This window comes from Mytilus trossulus, unplaced genomic scaffold, assembly GCF_036588685.1.
Source record: "Mytilus trossulus isolate FHL-02 unplaced genomic scaffold, PNRI_Mtr1.1.1.hap1 h1tg000244l__unscaffolded, whole genome shotgun sequence".
In the NCBI taxonomy this organism is placed as follows: domain Eukaryota; kingdom Metazoa; phylum Mollusca; class Bivalvia; order Mytilida; family Mytilidae; genus Mytilus; species Mytilus trossulus.
This window is the reverse complement of record NW_026963317.1, coordinates 3,075,668-3,082,888: the sequence shown is the minus strand read 5'-3', so window position 1 is coordinate 3,082,888 and position 7,221 is coordinate 3,075,668.

The window sequence follows — 7,221 nt, the reverse complement described above, 5'->3', positions numbered from 1 at the left end:
TTGTCTCATTGGCACTCACACCAAATCTTCCTATATCTATAACAATATATCTATTATTAACACTGGCAAATATTCTCAAAGAGTTAAATAAAACAATATCTATACTATATTGATAGTTTTCTCAGCTCCAAACATTTATTAATATAAATAGTAATATTTTTCAATACCTCTAGGTTTCCTTAAATAAAAAGCCAATTAAATTTGGCACTTGTGCTCAACTTTTCAAAATTTTTACAACCTATTGAAATATTGTCATAAAATTCTTTTCTTAAGGTGGTACCCAACACCTTCACTAAATTTAATATGTCTCGTTTAATTTTCAGAAAATTTTGGCAAAGTATTTATCTTTGACAAAAATATAAAAATTTCGCAAAAATTTGAACCAAGCATTCTATCAGAAAAATTACACTGGTTATATAGCAGTTTGACAAACACTTATTTTGATCATTGAGAAGCTTAATATTCCATTAACGGCGCAAGGTTATTAAAACGTTCAGCTGATTTTACAGAGTTATCTCCCTGTAGAGCTAGGTACCACCTTAAACATACCTGACCAAAGACCAGAGAATAGCCCAAGGCAAACCAATTGGTCGATTTTCATAACATGAAAATAAGAACAGCACCCAGAGGCAGTCTTCAGATCACTCCTAAACAATAATGTAAATTAGTTCAGCTAAAATTGACTCCCTTTTTTTTGGATGATCAAGGAATTTGAAAGGGCAAATATGGTTGGAACCCCCTTTATCCTGGGTTGGGACCCCCCTTTTTTTTAAATGGCTTGATCTGCCCCTGGATGCAAAAATCACATATAAAAGACTTATTCTTTTTAATTGCAGTTCTATGTATATATTTACTGAATGTTGTGGGTTTTTTTTCATGATTTACTTCTTAGCAATACAATTTAGAGTTTAATTATAAAGGAACTATATAAAAAAAAAATTGTCTGAATTGAAAATATGCTACAAATGTCGCGCAGTCACGCACTTCTAATTAACCCACTGTCACAGACACTTGTCTCAGAATATTTTTTTCCCAATAAACCTTTCTATAACAATTAAGGTATATAGGGGGGGATCTGAGACAAGTGCCTGCAGCAGTGCCCACTGTGTACAACTTTTTTTTAAATGCTATTTCTTAATTTCATAGATTAAAAAAAAATCAGTGTTCTCTTTATAAAAAATTAAGTGTACAAATTTTATTAATAAAAGATTATATATACATATCAATAGTGTACAAGACAATTTTTTCTCAGTGAAAATGCAGCCATTTTAGCCAAAGGATCTACATATAAACCACAGGCGCTTGGGTCTATGATACATTTTTTTTTTTTTTTTTTATTAAAATTAAATTTTCAATTTTCTATATTTATAATACATATCTATCATTTCTGTGCATGTCTCACCTAGTTTCGAGTGATTTAAACGACCCAGAGAAAATACCAAATTTTACTATCCATACTCTTAGTATGGATAGTAAAATTTGGTATTTTCTCTGGGTCGTTTAAATCACTCGAAACTAGGTGAGACATGCACAGAAGTGATAGATATGTATTATAAATATAGAAAATTGAAAATTTTAATAAAAAAAAAAAAAAAAAAAAAAAAAATGTATCATAGACCCAAGCGCCTGTGATATAAACCTGACAGAAAATGATCCATCCATATAAATACAAAATCTACAATTTAAATTTTGAAACTCAGTTCTGGAACACTTATTTGGCTATACTGACCTTCATACCATCTGCAATTTGTCGAAGGAGAATACTTAGACAACATGTACAAAAAGTAACAAGCAAGCTCTCATATGATATGGTAATAGTTCTGTCCTACTTTCACTTTCACTTTCACTTTCACTCTCGCTTTCACGTTTGAATTGTTGTCGAATGCACAGGTACTTGTGGACAGGATACTCCCACTCAGGGGCACCCAAAGGGTATCCTGTCCACAAGTACCTGTGATTTTAAATACTTGCTGGGCCACTCCATGTGCAGCACGCACCTGTCTGAAAGTTTAGCTTTTAGAAAAGCTTGTGCAATCGATCTCTCTCTTCAAGTTCTCTCTCTCTCTGACTAAGCAAAAAATACATCTCTTTCTCTCTGCAGTGTCAAGGATTATTTACCACAAGTTTAAATTGATGCTAATTTGTAATGCCCAGTGACAAATATTTCATGCATGTTCAGGAGATAACGAGATTAAAAGTCGGGTATATAAAGTAAGAATCAAGAGATGTGATATTATAATATTGCTAATGAGGCAACTATCCACATATGAAGTGGATGTAAGCAATTATAGGCAACCTTAAGGCCTTCAACAATAACAAAACCAGATACTGTAAAACCGTTTATAAAAAGCCATGAAAAGTGTGAAACAATCCAAACGAAAAAACTAACGGCCTAACAATACAAAACAATTTACAAAATATCAAATATGAGTTGAGACATGAGCCAACGACAACCACTAAACAGGTTCATAAAGAATATGGCAGGGGTTGATATAAAAACGAAGATGATGTATGATTGCCAATGAGACAACTTTTTAAAGAGACAAAATGACGCAGAAAATAACAGCCATATGTAACCATACAGCCCTCAATAATAAGCAAAGCTCATACCAAATAGTCGACTATAAAAGAACCAGAAATCACAAATGTAAAACCATTCAAAGACGAAAACTAACAACCTAATTAGTGTACAAAAGGACAGTGGTGTAACAGTCGCGACAAAGCGCTCCCCCTCCCCCTAAAGAAACATCTGTTATATGTTGTATCCTTACATATAGATCCATATACAATGAAAGATAGTCAAAAGTTGTAGTCCAAAGGTTTTGACCATCAAAATTTTGCATCAGAAACAATAGTTAGGACCAGAAGATTTTCTTCTTGAACCACCAGAGAAAAATGATTTTGAGAACTTTCTGATATCTTTGCTTTATACAAAGTCATTTTCACAGGCACTTGTCTCAAAATTTCCCTCTCTATATACCTTAATATATATTCCAGACAAACATTGACGATTTCTTGTAGAGTTTAAGATTATACTTAAAGAAATCAAATACTATAGTAGTGGGGGTTGATCCTGGTGGGTTTAACACAAAATTAGAGGAAAGAACAAAGAAAATTGTAACGAACAGACCACTCTTTAACAGTCATTTCTACATGACAAAAATCAGTTATATTTGATGGCAAATTGAATTTTTATTTTATTAATCTTTTCATATATCTCCAGAAGAGGTCCAGATTCATTTTTTCTTTCTTTTTTGGGGGGCGGGGGGGGGGGGGGGGGTTCACCAAAAGACATCCTGGTGATGTACAGAAGAGACAAACATGCCCAAGTAGTTTTGGCATCATGTTTTTTTAGATAAACTTTACATTTGTTGAAAAATACCTCAACCAAAACCAGTTTTGAAACCTAAATCAAAACCAATCAAAACCAGTTTTAAACCAAAACCTAAAACTAAAACCAGTTTTTCTGTAACAAATACGCCTCTAGAAAACTATAGACGGGGCAACATGAACCTAACCAAATACCTAGCGTGCCCTAAACTAAAGCGTTGTGGAACGACAATCCTGCACATGTGAAACCCTTAAAGTATATTTTTCAAGCTAAAACTATGGCTCTGTCTTTATGTGTTATAAAAGCAGCTATTATTTGTCACTCACATGTACACGTAACCATCCTGAATATGGATTTTCTATTTGCAACTGGGCGTAATACTGATCAATGACGAGATCTAAGTTTTTACTTTGTCAGTGTAAGCGTAATTTGCAAATATATTTGTTGCCGCGAAAGGAATATTATTTACAGACGAACTTTTGATGCTTCATGAAACTAAATAAAGTCGTAAGAATATTACAAATATATAGATAACCTTTAAGCAATTCTGATGTTTTTACAACATTAAATTCCTGAATTAATAGTCAATTGTAAGAGCTTTATTTCATGTATATTGTTAATGATTATATATACTAGTTGCAATTTTACAAAGTTCACGGAGTATGGAGCAGAGAGAGAAGATCGTCAAGAAATATGAATATATAAGGACAGTGATTTGAATATGTTCAACCATAGCCCGAGATTGATGGTCTTTCAAATTTAAGAGGTCACCAGATGTGAAGATTGGCCTTTTGAAGAATTGCATACAATGTCGGCGACATATAATTCTATACAAATATAGCCTTTGTATGAGGTCGATACAAGGATATATTGACCTGAAAGAAGTATATTGACTGAGGACGAAGTCCGAGGTCGATATACTTCTTTTGGTCGATATATCCTGTATTGACCTCATTCAAAGCGGGCTATATTTGTTATATTATTAATTTCCGACCATATTTGTATCAAAATCGTCATTTAGGATTATTGGAATTTTATAGATATTACATTGTCTCCTTGACAGTAACAACATATTAGTTGTTATTTCATTTACTTTTTTTTTTTTTTTTTTTTTTTTTTTACATTTAATGTATTTAAAGATTTTTTGTCAAATAATCGATGACAGATATCATGTGTTATAAAACGTTAAACAATATCTTGAAATTCATTACATGACGTCAAACGTATATCGTTTTTTTAGATATTCTAAAAATAACCACAGGTATTTGGGGCATGGACCCCCCTTTTTTGTACCTCACTAAAAAAAATATTGTTTATTGGTTTTTTTTATTTATTTACAATATTCTACAATGTATAAACATATATCAAGTCTCAACAATCCATTGCTAGTCGATTACAATATTTTTTTTACTATCCATACGAGCCCAAGTGAAAAAAGCCCAAGTGAAAAAAGAACTTTTTCACTTGGGCTCGTATGGATAGTAAAAAAAATATTGTAATCGACTAGCAATGGATTGTTGAGACTTGATATATGTTTATACATTGTAGAATATTGTAAATAAATAAAAAAAAACAATAAACAATATTTTTTTTAGTGAGGTACAAAAAAGGGGGGTCCATGCCCCAAATACCTGTGGTTAATCTCCTGTATTTAGCATTTCAGTAATTCATAAATTGAAGCCAAGTATGCTAATTGAAATTGAAGTTATCGGAAGTAAACTTAGACTGGGAGGACAATCGTTTTAGAATATTAAATTAAAGGAACTTTACAAAAAAAAATGCAAAGCAACATGCATGAACAAATCATGTTACTGTAAAAAAAAAATGACTTCTTTGTGGAAGTCACTGTCATCTTGAGTACCAAAATAGGATTCACATTCATACAAATAAACACATATTTAATTTCAATTGTTCGCTTAATCATTTTATCCTCATATATACATGAAATAAAGACAATTTGTGTAACTAAAAATAATTATTTTGATAAATGTTTGTTTAAAGTTAACCCATATGATCCCAAAACATCAGCTGGACCGTACGCGTACACTCATACGGTCCGACCGTACGCGTATGATCGGACCGTACGAGTATACATACGTATACGGTCCGGACCGTACGCGTACGGTCCAAATATTCCGATATGGTCTGGAACATATATATAGAGAGAGACAGGCATAATATAGGTGCCGAATTGATTCTACATGGATTCATCAAGAAAACTTAACAGCGATATTAATTTAAAAAAATGGAAGGAAGTTAATTCAAAGCGAAAAAACTTTAACAAAAACACTGAAAATATAAGTTCAGATTTGAGAGTGCTCGCAGTCGTGTATATTCTGAAAGCAGGTTCAAAGCCAATAACAACTTATAAATAAAATAAATGATGTGTCTAAGACTAAAATATGATTCATAAGTGTTCCATATTTCATCGGCTTCTAAGCCTAAATAGCATTGGTTTGTTGTAAAATCGAATGATAAATGCAAAAACATAAAACTATACTTGAGACTTGATTATTGTGAAATTATACAATCAATGGCAAATGAGCTTCAACTCGATGTTTTGTTCGAACTCAATAGTTACACTAACTCCACGCTAACTCGAAGTCGACCTCAAGTGTTAGACAGTACAATAGCTTGACCCGTATTTATAGTGAATATTCAAAGTGAGACTGAATGTCGATCTGCGCAATTTTAAAGACAGTGATTCGAATTTGGAGTGAATGGTTGAAGGCCGAAACCAGATGCCAAATCTCTATGCATGTTTGATTGATTAATTATTGTGATATAAAATAAATATTGCCATGCCTATATTTATTAAAGCATTGATCGAAGTAATATACATGTAATGACAATACATTACATCCATGAGGAAAAAAAGTATCAGTGAGGAGAAAATAAATTTTGTACAGTGCAGTTGTATACAAATGCATATATTGACAAAGAGAAGTTTCAGATATTTACCATCACTGACAATAATCAACTATAATGTATGTTCGATTTGCATTTTTAAATTGGAATTTGTTGCTACATGTATAATAAAAAGAAGATATGGTATGATTGCCAATGAGACATATAAAATAAATATTATCATGCCTATATTTATTAAAGCATTGATCGAAGTAATATACATGTAATGACAATACATTACATCCATGAGGAAAAAAAAGTATTGAGGAGAAAATAAATTTTGTACAGTGCAGTTGTATACAAATGCATATATTGACAAAGAGAAGTTTCAGATATTTACCATCACTGACAATTATCAACTATAATGTATGTTGGAATCACGATTTGCATTTTAAAATTGGAATTTGTTGCTACATGTATAATAAAAAGAAGATATTGTATGATTGCCAATGAGACAACCGTACGGCCTTCAACAATGCTGTTCTTTTTGCTTTCTGTCTCTTTGCTATGGTTTTTTTTTACCACAGTCTGACATAATTGATTACAGTTGTGTGGATCATGTTATGAATGACATGACATAATTATGAAGTCTACCTAAGAAGAATAATGATATACTGGTGAATACCAGAGAATAAAGTCGAGTCCCCAATGAATCACGACTGACTGACTCTGTAAAAAACATCAACTGTTCATCAATATGCAAACATAAAAAAATATTGTACATTGTGTATAACGTTAGTACTAATATATGCAAATCTTACTATACAAATCCTTGGTGTTATCAGAGGCTGTTACTGACATATATATCATATATCTCTGATTTTATCAATTCGAAATAAAATAAACTGACAACAAATGGAAGCCACGGTTAAATAACAGAGAACCTAAGGTCCATTTTTTCAATCTAGTTGGCAAAATTTGATGCAGGAATGCAGCGATAACTAATAAATATTTCCATGTAAGAGAACAATTTATATGATTAT